The sequence below is a fragment of the Ambystoma mexicanum genome, chromosome 12 (assembly GCF_040938575.1).
Source record: "Ambystoma mexicanum isolate Mex_15411 chromosome 12, UKY_AmexF1_1, whole genome shotgun sequence".
NCBI classification, from domain to species: domain Eukaryota; kingdom Metazoa; phylum Chordata; class Amphibia; order Caudata; family Ambystomatidae; genus Ambystoma; species Ambystoma mexicanum.
In genome coordinates, this window is record NC_090936.1 from 703,141,739 (window position 1) to 703,160,710 (window position 18,972).

Consider the following 18,972-nt stretch of genomic DNA (forward strand, 5'->3'; position numbering starts at 1 on the left):
GTGAAGTTCCACACGCGATCGGGCCTGGGGGAGCGGGCTACGTGTATTTCAGGGGTTCACGTGAAGTTCCACACGCGATCGGGCCTGGGGGAGCGGGCTACGTGTATTACAGGGGTTCGCGTGAAGTTCCTCACGCGATCGGGCCTGGGGGAGCGTGCTACGTATATGTCAGGGGTTCGCGTGAAGTTTCACACGCGAATAGCCGGGGCGCGTGAATTTGAGGGGTGCGCGGGAAGTTCCTCACGCGATCGGGCCTGGGGGAGCGGGCTACGTGTATTACAGGGGTTCGCGGGAAGTTCCACACGCGAATAGCCTGGGCGCATGTATTTCAGGGGTGCGCGGGAAGTTCCACACGCGAATAGCCTGGGCGCATGTATTACAGGGGTGCGCGGGAAGTTCCACACGCGAATAGCCTGGGCGCGTGTATTACAGGGGTTCGCGGGAAGTTCCACACGCGAATAGCCTGGGCGCGTGTATTTCAGGGGTGCGCGGGAAGTTCCACACGCGAATAGCCTGGGCGCGTGTATTTCAGGGGTGCGCGGGAAGTTCCACACGCGAATAGCCTGGGCGCGTGTATTTCAGGGGTTCGCGGGAAGTTCCACACGCGAATAGCCTGGGCGCGTGAATTTGAGGGGTGCGCGGGAAGTTCCACACGCGAATAGCCTGGGCGCGTGTATTTCAGGGGTTCGCGGGAAGTTCCACACGCGAATAGCCTGGGCGCGTGTATTTCAGGGGTGCGCGGGAAGTTCCACACGCGAATAGCCTGGGCGCGTGTATTTCAGGGGTGCGCGGGAAGTTCCACACGCGAATAGCCTGGGCGCGTGTATTTCAGGGGTGCGCGGGAAGTTCCACACGCGAATAGCCTGGGCGCGTGTATTTCAGGCGGGAAGTTCCACACGCGAATAGCCTGGGCGCGTGTATTTCAGGGGTGCGCGGGAAGTTCCACATGTGATTTGACAGTGTGGCTCCTCCCAGGTGTACCCTGTACACCCTCCACGGCCCCTGCAGGCAACCCACACCACAGGGGACTACCCTGCATCCCTGGTCATGTCCCGCAGGCAGCCCACCCAACATGGGCATGCCCCCCAGCAAAGGCACATGTCTCCTTGAACTAATGAACACCAACACATGTCCCCTTGCACCCCCACCCCCCAGCACTGTGGGGCACCTGCCAGCAGTCCCCCACCCATGTCCAACTCATGTCCCCCACCACCCCCACCCCCCAGCACTGTGGGGCACCTGCCAGTAGGCCCCCACCCATGTCCAACTCATGTCTCCCACCACCCCCAGCCACCAGGGTCACCCTCCACCAGGGCCCCACTCATGTCTCCCACCACCCCCACCCCCCAGCACTGTGGGGCACCTGCCAGTAGGCCCCCACCCATGTCCAACTCATGTCTCCCACCACCCCCACCCCCCAGCACTGTGGGGCACCTGCCAGTAGGCCCCCACCCATGTCCAACTCATGTCTCCCACCACCCCCAAACCCCAGCCACCAGGGTCACCCTCCACCAGGGCCCCACTCATGTCTCCCACCACCCCCACCCCCCAGCACTGTGGGGCACCTGCCAGCAGGCCCCCACCCATGTCCAACTCATGTCTCCCACCACCCCCACCCCCCAGCACTGTGGGGCACCTGCCAGCAGGCCCCCACCCATGTCCAACTCATGTCTCCCACCACCCCCACCCCCCAGCACTGTGGGGCACCTGCCAGTAGGCCCCCACCCATGTCCAACTCATGTCTCCCACCACCCCCACCCCCCAGCCACCAGGGTCACCCTCCACCAGGGCCCCACTCATGTCTCCCACCACCCCCACCCCCCAGCACTGTGGGGCACCTGCCAGCAGGCCCCCACCCATGTCCAACTCATGTCTCCCACCACCCCCACCCCCCAGCACTGTGGGGCACCTGCCAGCAGGCCCCCACCCATGTCCAACTCATGTCTCCCACCACCCCCACCCCCCAGCACTGTGGGGCACCTGCCAGTAGGCCCCCACCCATGTCCAACTCATGTCTCCCACCACCCCCACCCCCCAGCCACCAGGGTCACCCTCCACCAGGGCCCCACTCATGTCTCCCACCACCCCCACCCCCCAGCACTGTGGGGCACCTGCCAGCAGGCCCCCACCCATGTCCAACTCATGTCTCCCACCACCCCCAAACCCCAGCCACCAGGGGCACCCTCCACCAGGCCCCCACTCATGTCACCCACCACCCCCACACCCCAGCAGTGCAGGGTCACCCTCCACCAGGGCCCCACTTATGTCTCCCACCACCCCCACACCCCAGCAGTGCAGGGTCACCCTCCACCAGGCCCCCACTCATGTCTACCACCACCCCCACCCCCCAGCCACCAGGGTCACCCTCCACCAGGCCCCTACTCATGTCACCCACCACCCCCACACCCCAGCAGTGCAGGGTCACCCTCCACCAGTGCCCCACTCATGTCTCCCACCACCCCCACCCCCCAACACTGTGGGGCACCTGCCAGCAGGCCCCCACCCATGTCCAACTCATGTCTCCCACCACCCCCACCCCCCAGCACTGTGGGGCACCTGCCAGCAGGCCCGCACCCATGTCCAATCCATGCCCCCCTGCACCTGGGTCCCAACATTCCCCAATCATGTCCGTAATGCCCATCCTCCCCTGCCAAAAGGCCCAACCAACTATCACACCCACCCACATATCAAAGGCAATTACATGTTACACCCCCAATGTAAATAATGCAATTTAACACATGTCTGTCACACACAATGGCTGCAAGAGAATGACAAAACACCCAACATGACATGCCTGAAAGCAATGAGATGATACGACACATTGAAGATTAAAAAAATAATATGTATTGAACAGCAAATAAGAAAAAACACAAAGCAAATCAAACAAAACAAGATGAATGTCCAAGAAAAAATTATGAAAAATTAAAATAAGCCAATCAAGAAGATCATCCTGGGTCCATGAGCCCTACCAAATTAAACCTAACTGACTACTAACTAAAAAGGGAACTATATACAAAAAAGTGGTGCATTGTCCAATCGCAACCAAAAAAATATTCTAAAAAACAAAGGAAACCTAACCCTAACTATACAACTATATACAAAGGCAGCGGGCTATTCGGACGGCTCACTGGTTGTTGTCATGGGCCAGGGCATCCTCGGACTCCTGGTCAATGGCTTGGAGGCGGGCATGTTCCCTGGCCCCGAGGTCCCGCAGGGATAACGCAGTGTCAAGCTCAAACTCCCTGCGAAGACCCTCGAGGCACTCAGCCCGCCTCAGCGCCCTCCGCATGGAGTCCTCCGCCCTGACCATCGTGAGCCGTTCCTCCTCTGCCCGCTGCCGCTCCGCACCTATCCGCTGGCACAACCTCTCCCACACGGAAGCCACTCCCATTCCAGGGTTCTCCTGCCCTCCGGCCGATGCCTGCACCCCTGATGTTGATGGCCCCGAGCCATGATGCCTCCCACGTTGAGCCTGCTGCTGCCTCCGACGCAACTGCCTGTGCCAGCACGACGGCATCCAGGCTGATGGAAACCACCGACGCCGTCGTGCACGTGCCCTGCCCGATGATGCCGTCACATCCTCCATCTGCTGGGGTCCAGTTGCTCTGGTGTCCACCCCTGCTGGATCTCTGACTCCCGACTGTGGCAGGGATGGGATCCCCACCGAGCTGGCTGCATTGGTCGGGGCAGGTCCACAGGGGGCCCTGGTGGCATCTGGGCTGGAAGACGGCAAGGAGAACGACTGGTGGATAGCCTGCACAGAGGAGGAGAGGGCCGCCACATTGGCCAACACATGCAGGAAACCCCCGAACATGGCCGATCCCAATTGGGCCACGTCGGCACGGTGCACTTCGTGATGACGTGCGTGCTCCTCCCGGGAAGCACGCACGGCATCACGAATCACAGCCGTGCGCAACGCGACCCCAATCAGGACCTTCTCCGCACGGCCAGGGGTTCCCACGTCCGCAGGTGGAGGGGAGTCAGGTGACATGGACATCCCCTCTACCTGCGGACAGGCCTGGGACGGGGCATCCCTGCTGGTGCATGGTGGTGCACTCACAGGGTCAGGGACAGCGACATGCACAGGCCCCTCCACGGTGACCTGTGCTGCCTCCTGCCCCTGGCCCTGGACTGCACCACTTGCACCAGCAGGGATGCCCCCACCAGGCCCCATGTGTGCCCCAGTGGCGGCCTCCTCCTCCTCTGTGCAAACCACCAACCTGGATGGCTCCTCACCGTCTCCCACCATAGCAGGCCCCTGTGGGGGCTCACCCACCCCTTGCGCTGCAGCCGTGGGGGCATCCCCGCCGCCTTGCTCCACAGCGCCGTCTCCGCCCTCTTCTTCACTAGCCGCTGCGTAGAGGGAGACAAAGAACACAAGCATCAGGGCACTGTACAATGGTCCCCTAGACAGGAAGCAATAGCAGATGAGCACCACTGTCAAAGTACACTTCCATCATGTCCCTCCACAACACATGGGCCAGTCCAGGCAAAACACACACAGTAACAGGCATGGTGCATGCCATGGACATTTCCATGCATGTCCAATGGACTCTTGAAACATTCAATGATATGTAACTCACATGCATCATGCCTCATGCCCATCACATGCACACACTTCACCTCAGTCACATCCATCTGGCCCCAAACACACCAAACACAGCGGATACAAGGGTAATTTTGCTGCTTTACTGAATCTCTGCATTGTCACACACATGTGTCATGCATCCATGGCATGCACAAGTCACAGACACGCAGGTCAGGCACACAGACATGGCTACCATATATGTACCTGGCATCAGCACCCATCCTCACCCCCACCCATGTTCAGGTACAGAGACTGGCATGCTCTCATGTTCATAATCTGATTAGGGCTCCCCATGCGGCATTTCAACACATGCAACAACCATGTGCATCACACATCACTGGTCGCACATGCATTACCATGATTTCCCTGCACACATACATGCATACATGGGCTATGGCACACATACAGGCAAGTATCATAGAACCAGCACACCGCAACATGCCCTGTCTCACACAGTAATGCATGGACACTTACCGCTCAACTCCAGACGGGCCTCCCTCTCAAGGATCTGGGCGTGGAGCGCTGGGCGTACGCGTTCCAGGACCCTCATCTGGATGGTACTCATGCGGCCCCGGCCCCCCTCCACGAGGCGCCGGGCCTTCACAAGGGTCCTGGACCTCAAGTCCTCCCAGCGCTTCTTGATCTTCAGGACGTCGCGGGTTGCCACCCCCTCCGCGTTGATGGCAACCACACAGTCGGCCCAGATCCTCTGCCGTCCTTCCTTGCTGGCGCGGGACGATCCAAAGAGGGCATCATACTGCCCCAGGACATGCTCCACCAGGACACCAACTTCGGTGACAGTGAAGCTGGTGCCCCTCTGCCCCTCTGGCCTGGGGTTGCCACTGGTGCCAGATGTGGAAGTGCCCGACATGGCAACCCCAGAGGCAGGTGTGGGTGGGCAACTGGGTCCTGGGGCTGGGCTGTGGAGCGATGTAATACCAGTCGGGAGTCTTCAGTTCCAGCAGGGGTGGACACAGCAACTGGACCCCTGCAGATGGCTGATGTGCAGGCACCAAATGGCAGGGCACGGTGGCAGCAGGCAGGCAGGCAGGCAGGCAGCAGCAGATGGCACGTGGGAGGCTGCTCGGGGCACTGGGGGGCAGTAACTCGGCCTTCTGGGCAGGAGCGTGGGCTTCCGTGTGTTTTCGCGTGGCCAGCTTGATACGGAGTGATTTGGCACGTGAAAATCCTGCACGTCAGCGTGAAATCCGAGGAAAGGCCCTTAGCGCGTAAGCGCGTCAGCACGCATACGCGATTCTATTGGACCAGAGTCCCTCAGCGCGTAAGCGCGTCTGTGACGTGACCCGCACGGGTGTTCCCCACTCAGGACGTGATGACGGGGCACACGTGGAGATACTGCACGTCAGAGTGTCATCGCGTGTAATTGGACAAAAGTGCGCGTACACGCGATTGGCCTATGTACGTGTATTTAATGGGTGCGCAGCCACTTACACACGCAAGTACGTCAGCGAACCTGTATCCCGTGGTGCGTGTGAATTTCCACACGCTATTGGACTGGGAACAGGATTCCAGGGCTGCGCGGGTCACACGCTGTATCCCGTGGTGCGTGTGAATTTCCACACGCTATTGGACTGGGAACAGGATTCCAGGGCTGCGCGGGTCACACGCTGTATCCCGTGGTGCGTGTGAATTTCCACACGCTATTGGACTGGGAACAGGATTCCAGGGCTGCGCGGGTCACACGCTGTATCCCGTGGTGCGTGTGAATTTCCACACGCTATTGGACTGGGAACAGGATTCCAGGGCTGCGCGGGTCACACGCTCGCCTAGAACACGCGCTAAGCATAAATTGCGGACTTTAACAATAACAAGCTCAGACGCCAGGATGAACATACCGTTCCTAGCAGCAGTGGCAGTGGGCTACCAAAGGAGGAGGAGGAGGATAGTCAGGGCCAGAATATTCACACCCAGAACCAGCCTTTTCGGGATGCCTGATGACCAGGTGTATGGGAGGTACAGGTTTCCACCACACATCATACTGGACCTGGTGAGTGAGTGGGAGGATGACCTCACATCACCCACCCTGTGCTCCCAAGCACTCAGCCCCCTGGAGAAGGTCCTCAATGTACTGCACTTCTTAGCCACTGGATCATTTCAGCGGACAAGTGCCATAGTGGGTGGGGTGTCACAGGCCACCCAGTCACGCTGCCTACACCAGGTCTTGAACATCATGACTGCACGCCCATCAGTCCGCAGGCACATATACCTGCCCAGAACACCTGCAGAAAGGCATGCTGCCGCCCCGGATTTTTACGCAGTGGCACGATTCCCCAAAGTGCTAGGTGCCATCGACTACACCCATGTGGCTCTACGTCCCCCCAGGGCATCTGAGCACATCTATAGGAACCGCAAGCACTGGCATTCCATCAACGTGCAGGTAGCATGTAATGCCAAGGGAATCATCACCTCAGTATATGCCAACTATCCCGGCTCCACCCACGACAGCTTCATTTACCGAATGTCCACCCTAAGCCGGGACCTAGAAGCTGGGCGGCATGGCGATACATGGCTGGTTGGTGAGTATGTATGCCACTGCACATGCATGCATGTTGGATACTGAGCAAGGTCACAACCTCACCAATGATACCAATCCCCACCTCCACAGGGGACAGTGCCTACCCTCTCAGCCCCCACATGATGACGCCAATTCGGAACCCCACCACGCCACCCCAGGTAAGATTTAACACAGCCCACATTACAACCAGGGGCATAGTGGAGCGCACATTCGGAGTGCTGAAGTCACGCTTTCGCTCCCTTGACCGTTCTGGCGGGCAGCTGTTATACGCTCCCCCAGTAGTGTGCAGGATCATAGTGGCAGCATGTGTCCTGCACAACGTTGCAACACGCCGGGGCCTGGCCGTGGACATGGTGGTGGCCCCACATCCCCAACCACATGCACAGCCGCTGCGCATGGGAGGGGAAAGGGCACGGGGGGAGGCAGCCCGTACACAGCTAGTGGCTAATTACTTCACATAGAAATCACACCCCTGTGGAGTGCACACTGCCCTGGCACATTCCATCTGACAATCAATGATGACTCAACCTGACACTGATCCTGAATGTGTGGAGAATGAACCGGGAATTCCATGTCAGCCTGAGATTGTTCACCTGGAAGTGTCACAATGTGTGCATCCCTACCCACACAGACACCACCAATGCAGTTTTGTGAAGTTACACATTGAAGCAGCTAAAATGAATACCCACTTGCAAAATGCAAGAAGAGGACAGTGCCATGTCAGCCAACCCAACCCCAGCACTGCCACACGACACACCGTGCCATGTCATGCTAATTGCAGGTAAACAAAGTAATCCCCACAACATGACATCACTCTCACTATGTACAGTGGCACTATTAGAAACCTGCAACACCTGAAATGCTCACAGCAATGCCGGACCAACAACATACTTGAGCACGTAGTACCATTAACATGACATCAAAAATGTTACATATTAGTAGTCTCACCACCTGGAAATGCCTGCACTCCCACCACTACCAACTGTGCAGTGTTGGCGCCATGTAGAGTTGTAGGTGCACTGCTGCCAACATGGTCCCCATCGCCAGACTAGAGGTCCTTGTGTGGACTTGAGGAAGGGACCTGCAAATTGGGAGGTAGACACAGAAGAAGAGTTACACATCAATGCAACATGCAGTGTACAACACAACAGCAATATGCACTATGAATGTATACACAGTATTGACTACAGACTGGCCACACAGCTCATGGGAGTCCAACGTCACTGTGTAATTCACTGTCACTTGGGCACACCCTTTGCAAGCCCACGGAAACGGGAAGCAGGAGGGGTGTGTGTGACTCAAACCCAAGCATCTGAACCAAATACATTACAAGCCTGCATGTGCCCAGCCACAATGCAGCGTATGCCCACAGGAACCACGGAAGCCAACAGATCGGAGCCAACAGATCGGAGCCAACTGATCGGAGCCAACAGATCGGAGCCAACAGATCGGAGCCAACAGATCGGAGCCAACAGATCGGAGCCAACAGATCGGAGCCAACAGATCGTCCCAAAAAAATTGGGAATAAAAGAAATCAAAATAAAAATAAAAATAAGAAACAATCAAAAATGGCCATTGATGGGCCCGGGGGGGTTGGGGAGGCCACCCAGGAGGTCCGAGGACAGGATGCACACCAGAACCCACCTGCGTGGATCCTGGGAAGATAAAACACCTCCATGGGCTCATGGCCCACACGGCTACCCTATTGTGGGAGTGTCACTGCTGTCGCTATTATCACCCTGTGCAGCTGCATCCGGAGGTGGTTGCACTATGGGAGGCAGCCCACGCAAGGCCCTAGTCTGCTCCTCCATGGCTGCAAGCATGCGGGTGTGGTAGGTCTGGTTCTGGAGGATGAGTGTGCGGAGGTCCCCATGCAACAACTCACGGGATGCCCGGACCTCCGCCCTCGTTGCCTGCATCTCAGCTGAGAGCGTACGGGTGAGACGCTCCAGCTGCTGTTCTGTCCTTTGGTGTGTTGAAGCCTCAAGCTCAACAAGAGTCGTCCTGAGGTGTAGGAGCTCCTGCCTCAGGGCTTCCCTGTGGCCCTGGGACTCAATGGAGATGGCCTCCTGCAGAGTCGCCAGTGCCGCCCGCCTGTCCCTGTTGGACCCCAACATGTCCTCCCTGTGTGACTGGCAGATGGAGTCGGTTGCCTGCTCTAGTCGCTCCATCAGCCTTTCTGGGGGGACAATGGAAGTGGCCACCCTATCCATGGCCTGAGCCATCATCTCGGATGATGCAGCCTGTTGGGTAGCCATACCGTAAATGGATTGCTCCCATGCGGTATTGCCGGGTGGCGTACGGCCACCACGTCGGCGGGCACCACACCTGTCTGGGGCAAGGCGAACTGCGCCTTGCTGTGCCGGCACTGCCTGAGGCTGCAGGACTGCATTCCCCCTCTGATCTGCTGGCCCAGGAACAGGATCAGATGTCGCGGAGTGTGACCCTGCATCCGTAACCACCGAAGGCGTAGCTGCCAACACTGACATCCCCATGGAGGGTACTGACCCTGGTGCAGGTGGGTGAGACAGAACAGAATCCCTCCCTGGAACACTCACCAGCGACGGCACGTAGGTCTCATCCGAATCAACACCTGAGTACAGCTCGGGGGAGGTGCAGCCAGAGACACCCCTTGAGAGCACGACCTGCAGCACTTGTGGGTTCTCCCCCACCACCACACCACGTCCCTCACTGGTGGTTGGTCGGCCCTGGGACACCTCCTGGGTCTGCACCATCTCCACAACCCCAGCAGTATCAGGTGCGTCTTCCCCTGCAAAGACATGAAAACAAAGTAATGGAAACAGGCATTAGCACCATGGCACACATTGAGGGCTGAGAAGCAAGAGAACCAGTACTTGATTGACACATGTCCCACATGACTAAAACCCTCCCATGCATGCACCCTCACTGCGTATGAAGTGCAGGCAAATGGCACACACTGATGACACCAAGATGGAAGATGAACACATTTTCTGCATGCTGCCTGGCAGTGGCATCACACATTGGCCTGTGATTGGCAGGTGAAACACACATGCCATCACACAGATGGCATGTACCATTGCTATTGAGTGAAGATGGAGAGGAGGGCAGCACCTATTCATTCAGTCCAGTTCCCGCATGTAATAGCTTTTCTGATTCTAACAGGTCAGATTTTTCACCTGGAGCTGCCAGTCTGAAATGGTCAAATAGCACAGGGACATGTGTGTACAAATGATATCCAGGTAACAAAGTCACTCCACTTTACCATACCCATGTCAGACATGTGACTAGTGGACAGCGACATGCCTAGTGAAAGTGGTGGAATGCAAACAAACTGACTGAATGAACAGTGAAAAATAAGCAAATATGTTGTGTCAAGGTGACACTTCAAGGGCAACTGGCGTGCAGTTGTGCTAGATGTCTACTGTTGGCAGAAGGGATACTGCTATGGCCAAATGCAGCTGCGCAGGAAGTATTGCATGAAGCACATGGCTGACCCATACGACTGAGGCGCACACACTCTCACCTGGCACCCAAACAGAAGCCCTCACACACACACCATGCACATGTATGACACACACATGCATGTGCACTCACCGGACAATGCCTCGTAATCAGCCAGATCTCCCACGCCTTGGATCTGTTCCTCCGTGACGTAGGTCCCAGCGACTGACTCATGTGGAGTGAGTTCCATGTCTACTACTGGAGACCCACCTCCAGTCACTAGAGTTGCGGCATGACTTGAGGCCAGCTTACTCTTTGCCCTGCGCTTTAGGTCATTCCAGCGCTTATAGCAATCATTGGCTGTGCGCCTCACGATTCCAAGGGCACTTACGATGTCCGCAACGGTCTGCCAGTGTGCCTGGCGTTGTGCAGGTGTGGTCTTGGATCCTGCAACAATGACCATCTCGTTGTCATGTCCGGACACATACTCGACAAGTGCATTCAGTTCGTCATCCGTGAAGCTGGGCTTCCTGGACGGGCCGGACTGTGTAGCCGTGTCTGGGGCATCAGCCTGTGCCGGACGAGCACTCTTCCTCTTCCGCTTGGAAGGTGGTGGTGATCCTGAGTGTCCTGCGCCGCTCTGGACACTAGGGGCAGGAGCCCTGGTGGACTCTGTATCAGGAGTGTGGGATTGCACACTCAGCATGGGAGTTGGTGCAGGCATTGGCTCTAGTGTGATGGTGTCAGGGGGAATGTCAGCAGCATGGACTAGGACCGACACTGTCCTGGCTGGGTGTGTGAGGGCTGGGGTGGATGGAGCCGCAGCTGCCCCTGCAGCCACTCCGCCCTGCCTCCTTGGTGCAGCAGATGACCTTGCTGCCCCAGATCCACGTGGCATGATGGCATCAACGTGCACCAGCGCACGTGTCGTAGCCCTGCTGACCTGGAAGTCAGCCATGGAGTCAGCCAGGTCTGGTGCCACAATGGGCTGGTCCAACAAGGGCTGAGCATGGATGGTGTCAGCCACTTCAGCCTCAACGGGAGGGGGGGGGGGAGGGGGGGGGATGATGGGTGCCCTTGACTGGTCCTCCACACATGGGGGGACAGGCTCACCCTGCAAGTTACGACCACGTCCCCTACCGGATCCACCACGGCCACCACTTGTGGCTCTTCCACCTTTGCCACCCTTACGGAATCCTCGCCTCCCAGCCATGGCACTGATATTAATGTGCGTATGGGAGTGGCTGTAGACAATTGTCCTGGGCAATTGGGGGTCAAAGGGGTTGGGTACCAGATGGTAATTGTACCCTAGTGCTCTAGCACGGCTGATTGTAACCCCTGGGGAAAGATGACGGGTCACGCAACGCACAGGAGGCCCAAAAAAGGGAGATGACGTGCACGCAACCCCTCCTAGACCACGTGTGCAGAAAGAAAAACCTGCACTACGCTGTGGCACCCAGTAACACAAGAATGAACGTATGCGTGTCACACGCAGCCTAGAATGACCTCTGAAGGGGTAGGCTACACACGGGGCAAGCACAGAAGTTGGATACGTGCGTGACTCACCGTCTGCCAGGTAAAAGAGCGTGAAGAATGAGCGCGTTTGGCTGGCTAAACCCCCGCCAAAAGAAGATGTGTACGCTGTCTGAGAAGACAGGACAACAGTAGAAGGGGACACTGTTTGAGGGAACAGGCCCAGGTAGACCAGTAAAAGAGAAAAAAGAGAAAAAGCTGTCAGAGGTAACAGGGAATACGAACTGGAACGCCGTGAAGTAAATCGCGTGTGAACCGACAAGAAGTACAGAATTCACCCACTCGCTCTCCACAAAAAGCACGTACAAGGAAATGGTGTTCTACATGTACCTTATATACAGGCCCACACGTACAGCGTCACTTACGCGGCGTGTACGTTCACCAATCACACGCTTTGTCACTTCTGCGTGTAGATCCATTTTCACCATTCACACGCTTTGTCACTTCTGCGTGTAGATCCATTTTCACCAATCACACGCTTTGTCACTTCTACGTGTACATCCATTTTCACCAATCACACGCTTTGTCACTTCTACGTGTACGTCCATTTTCACCAATCACACGCTTTGACACTGGGACGTGTCACGCAACAATTTCCTGCACGTGCAGGTGACTATAGGCGCGCATATGCTGTTGACGGGTTTACGCGCTAAGGGCCTTTGCTGACGTGTGGGATTTCACTACCTATCAGGCTGTCCACGCGTTCACACACGAGAGACCACGCTCCTGGCCAGGAGGCCAAATTACTGCCCCCCAGAGCCCTGAGCACGCTCCCACCTGCCATCTGCTGCTGCCTGACTGCCTGCTGGCCACGTGTCCCACAGTGCTGGTGGGTGGGGGTGTTGGGAGACATGGGTGGGGGCCTGGTGGAGGGTGCCCCTGCACTGGTGGGGGTGGTGGGAGACATGGGTGGGGGCTTGGTGGAGAGTGCCCCTGGTGGCGGGGGGTGGGGGTGGTGGGAGACATGGGTCGGGGCCTGGTGGAGGCTGCCCCTGGTGGCGGGAGGGTGGGGGTGGTGGGAGACATGAGTGGGGGCCTGGTGGAGGCTGCCCCTGCACTGCTGGGGGGTGGGGGTGCAGGGGGACATGAGCAGGTGTGCAGGGTAGTCCCCTGTTTTGTAGGCTGCCTGCAGGGGCCGTGGAGGGTGTACAGGGAAAACCTGTGAGGACCCACCCAGCCTAATCGCGTGTGATGATTCCCACGCACCCCTGTAATACACGTACCCTGGCCAATCGCGTGTTAAACTTCCCGCGTACCCCTGTAATACACGTACCCTGGCTAATCGCGTGTTAAACTTCCCGCGTACCCCTGTAATACACTTACCCTGGCTAATCGCGTGTTAAACTTCCCGCGTACCCCTGTAATACACGTACCCTGCCTAATCGCGTGTTAAACTTCCCGCGTACCCCTGTAATACACGTACCCTGGGCAATCGCGTGTTACACTTCCCGCGTACCCCTGTAATACACGTACCCTGGCTAATCGCGTGTATAACTTCCCGCGTACCCCTGTAATACACGTACCCTGGCCAATCGCGTGTTAAACTTCCCGCGTACCCCTGTAATACACGTACCCTGGCCAATCGCGTGTTAAACTTCCCGCGTACCCCTGTAATACACGTACCCTGGCTAATCGCGTGTATGACTTCACGCGTACCCCTGTAATACACGTACCCTGGCCAATCGCGTGTTAAACTTCCCGCGTACCCCTGTAATACACGTACCCTGGCCAATCGCGTGTTAAACTTCCCGCGTACCCCTGTAATACACTTACCCTGGCTAATCGCGTGTTGAACTTCCCGCGTACCCCTGTAATACACTTACCCTGGCTAATCGCGTGTTAAACTTCCCGCGTACCCCTGTAATACACGTACCCTGCCTAATCGCGTGTAAAACTTCCCGCGTACCCCTGTAATACACGTACCCTGGGCAATCGCGTGTTACACTTCCCGCGTACCCCTGTAATACACGTACCCTGGCTAATCGCGTGTATAACTTCCCGCGTACCCCTGTAATACACGTACCCTGGCCAATCGCGTGTTAAACTTCCCGCGTACCCCTGTAATACACTTACCCTGGCTAATCGCGTGTTGAACTTCCCGCGTACCCCTGTAATACACTTACCCTGGCTAATCGCGTGTTAAACTTCCCGCGTACCCCTGTAATACACGTACCCTGCCTAATCGCGTGTTGAACTTCCCGCGTACCCCTGTAATACACTTACCCTGGCTAATCGCGTGTTAAACTTCCCGCGTACCCCTGTAATACACGTACCCTGGCCAATCGCGTGTTAAACTTCCCGCGTACCCCTGTAATACACGTACCCTGGCCAATCGCGTGTTAAACTTCCCGCGTACCCCTGTAATACACGTACCCTGGCTAATCGCGTGTATGACTTCACGCATACCCCTGTAATACACGTACCCTGGCTAATCGCGTGTATGACTTCACGTGTACCCCTGATATGCACGTTACCCGCTTTGCGTTCCTTGTTTGGCAGCCCTGTAAACTGGTCCAGGGTTAGCGCAGCCCTTTGCGATGATTTAGCGATTTGGATGGCTTTTCCTTGCGCGAGGGCGTTCTTGGGGGCGTTACTGGAGCTGCTGCAGGGTCGCTGTGATACTCTGCGCCACGGCTGGTTTGGGAGCATGAAATCCATGAATACGCTGTGCGCGGAAATCGGTTTTAGCGCACGTGCCTGGCGCAGTCAATCGCACGCGGACACTCTGCGCCAGCCGCTTGCGACACTTTTCAGCGAAATTCTATGAATTACCCTGAATATGTTCTAAAATGGAATATACCAAAAGAAGATAAAGTGGCTTCCAACATAATTACCTCACATACACTCCACAACTAAGAGCAAGACCAGACGTACAGACTACTCATCACATATCTTACCTGAAATAGTAAGTGCACTTCATTTTACTCATATATTTATAAACTTTCTGTATTAGATAAAAAAATATATTACTTTTTTGTTTTCTCACAGAAATGTGTACTACTCTGGAGTGGCTAGAGGAGCATTTCCCACACGAGGAAATGTCAGAAGATAGTGCACCTAATGGTACACACTTTACCATATAAACCAATTAATAAATATTATTTTGTATACATTTAACATATAAATTTTTTTTTGTACAGACCATACAAAAATTGAAACTACTACAGAAAAAGAAGTGGTGGATAACACTCTGGAACACATAAACGAAAAAATGGACCAACTTATGGCAAATTTTACCAATTTAAAAAACTTTGTGGAAGATCACTTAAAACTAACAAGATACCATTGTCCCACCTGTACTTGTCCCCCCTCACCATATCCCACTCATTTAACCCCAAACCCTCTCCATGGACCAAAATGTTTTGATGACATTTCCATCCCTTCTTCACCTGATCCCAATTATGTTGAAATCCCTAATTCTCCTGTTTTTGTTTCCGTTTCTGCCCCACCTTCTCAGTCATAAATTGTTAATATATGTCAAATAAAGTTACTTTTTTATATTGTGTTGTAATTAGTTTCAGTTCTTTTTGTTAACACCAATTTAGGTGTCCACGGACAGCGCGGTTGTTCGGAAATGTTCATAAATAGATGAAAATGTAAGTGTCCTGAGGACACTATGGGCCTCATTACGACCCAGGCGGTAAGTTACCGCCTGGGTCGTACCTTTACCACCATGGCGTAAACTACATTTACGCCATGGTGGTTGGCGGACCTACTGCCCCATTCCGAGGTTGGCGGGGCGGTAAGTCCCTAATCCCCATTTACCCTTCCCCATTCCCATTTTTGCCCCATAGGGCATAATGGGAGTGGGGAAGGCGTTAATTACGCCACCGTAAATTACGGTGGCGTAATTAACAAAAGCAGGTGTTAAATCCGCCATGGCGCTAAGGGACCTCGGAATCAGGCGGTAAGGGTCGGCGCTGTTTACGCCGCCGTAAACCCCTTACCGCCTGGGTCCTAATGAGGCCCTATATCTGTTCGTAATGTTCTCATGCAAGTTGAAACTGTTCTAAGAACACTTAGGGTGTCCTGAATTGTTCGTAAATAAACGAAAATGGAGGTGTGCTGGGACGCTATGTCTGTCCGTATTGTTCGCAAGTAAGTTAAACTGTGCTAAGAACAAACGGCTGTCCGTAACTGTTTGTTTTACGTGTGACGCACTTTTAATTAGTTCAGGACCCGAACACTGTCCGTAGAACATCAAGGCGCATGCGCAAAACAATGTCCGTACATTGGGTGTCCTTTGGATGGCCGCTTCCTTAGCGAACATGCTCACGAAGCAATCATGTGACCGCGCCAACGCTGATCGCGTGTTCTGAATGCGGACACTGTTTGTGTCCCCGAACACTTCAAAAGTAAATTTCCAAGTAATCCACAATATTTCTCATTAAAAACTCACCATACCACAAATCCCACATACTAATCCTAAGTTTCCACATAGTTTTTGTGACTTTTTGAACCTTTTTTGGTGTTCGATCAGTCTTGCGGACGGCGCGCATGTCTGCGAACAGCGTACAAGCACCCCTATAAAAGACCACGCCCTAGAGCTCATTCTCATTGTGTTTCTGGCTATTCCACAGAGCACACTGCATTTTGCTGCATACTTTGCAGATTTTGAGATTTCCATCTCCAAGCCGATGACATCCATGGCTCCACTATTGCCACCTGGTGCTACATCTGCCTCAGCACCACCGCCCCGCCCTTCACCACCACCATCTCCCCAAGGGCCTGAAGAGGGGAACAGGAGTGAGGATACAGAGGAGGAAGAAGAGGATGACGAGAATGAGGTAGAGGAAATTCCTACTACCCGCCCTCTGCATGATTCTTGGGTGTGGCAGTTGTTTACCATTCATGGGAATGGTCCTAAGGCTCGTGCGAAACGTGTCACCTGCAATGAGTGCAAAATGGTACTCACTAGCGGGAGGCATGGTTCGTATAGCTTTGGGTCCACTACCATGAAGCGACATCTGAACTCATTCCACACTGGGGCCATTCGCCAGGTTGTACCTTGCGAAGAGCGTAGTAGGTTGATTGCCTCTACTTCATCCTCTGTTTCTGATCCTGTCACCACAAGGAACACCTCTGTGGGACAGCGTCTTCCTCAAGCTGCCTCACAGGCCATAAAGAATTCTGATGACCCTTACCTTTCGAGGGTCACAGTTGTATGTATGTATGTGACTGTGATAGGTTAGGGAATTTCCTCTCCCCTGATTTGAGAAGGAAACAGTGTGTCATAATCTGTCATAGTGGTGCTGCCATTTACAATCCAGGGAGAAACCTTCCCTTTGTTCCTATACAGAAAATCTGTTTTCCATATAAAACCTATTTCCAATATCAACAACTGGTTAATAATACATATTTACATTACAGATTAAATAAGGCACGTATCCATCAAAGTCTCATCTTCCTAAGAGTCACAAAATCTGTTTTCCATATAAAACCTATTTCCAATATCAACAACTGGTTAATAATACATATTTACATTACAGATTAAATAAGGCACGTATCCATCAAAGTCTCATCTTCCTAAGAGTCACAAATGACAGTTTTTCGCGCTTTTGGTTGGTTACCCAGTGTCAGATCTGTACCAATCTTTCCAGATACATGCACATACCATCTGGGCATACTTCTGTGAAGTTTCATATTTTTAACATTATCACAAATGCTACAAAGTCAATATTTTGATAGTTCAGTCTCTAAACATCGCACAAATTCCAGAGTAGTTTTAAAACATGACCAACCCTTTCATTTTAACAATCTATAAATTCCAGATTTTTACAAGTTTAGCACAGTTTTCTATAAGTCTTTTTCTCAAACATATATTTTCTTCAGTACCAAATACACAGAGATGCAACCTGAGCTTGTTCCTGCCAGCAGCTGGTTTCTATTGACGCCCGAATTAACATTTTATTTTCAGTCAAGGGAGGTTTTTGTCCCCTGGCAGAGCAACAGGCCAAAGTCCCCCTCCCAGTTCTTTTCACACCTCCCTGCCAGTTTCTCAGCAGAGAGCAGGGGGGAAGATTCCTTTGTTGGGTAGAAGGTGTGGAATGTCTTTGAAGCTCAGTGTGGCTGGCTTTAACTTACTTTAGAAACAATGTTTAAAATAGTCTTTCACTAAAATACAATTTACATTTTTACAAATATATCCACAAATCTCTTAGTTCCAGTCTTTTTAAAATATATTTTTGAATTGTATCCACGTCCATTGCTTTTGATAAGAAGTCTCTTCTTTTGCATACTTTGATTTTAATGTAGAAGTTTAAAATGACAGGTTAAGTAAAAGCCAGCTTTTGACACAGGCGAGCGGTGATACTACGCCCATTTCTGACATATTTTTCCCATGCAAGCACCTTTGAATGTAGATTTTCTTCTGATAAAATATGTTTCTGCTGACATTGTGCTTAAGTGAATTATTTAAATAAAGTGATGTTTAACACCCAACAAGGATGTTGGATCTTTTGTGAGGTTTGAAATCCATGATTTTTGCACTTTCCACAGCCAAGGAAAAACGGATTTTTAAGGCAGTTTTGGGTTTTCCTTTGCAATGCAGCACTGCTTTTTCAAGTAGTTTCATTTTCCTCTGTGGGCAGCCAAATGATAGCTACCCAGACCGGTAGCCCTGTACTGAGTTCCATGGAAATGGACAACACCACAACAAAACCATTCACGAGCCCCGCCATGCCACGGCCAGGAGCAATGTGCACTGAACACAAAGTCACTGCCATGCACGCACCAATTGCGCCCTGACACACCCCGCCTGGCCAAGTAGGGTTGCCCAGCTGCCATACACACATGGACAAGTGCAATGTCACGCTACCCAGTCCACAGCAGCCCCGCATCCATCTGCGCTGGGATGCCTGGAACCACTCAAACGACTGGTCGGCACAACACA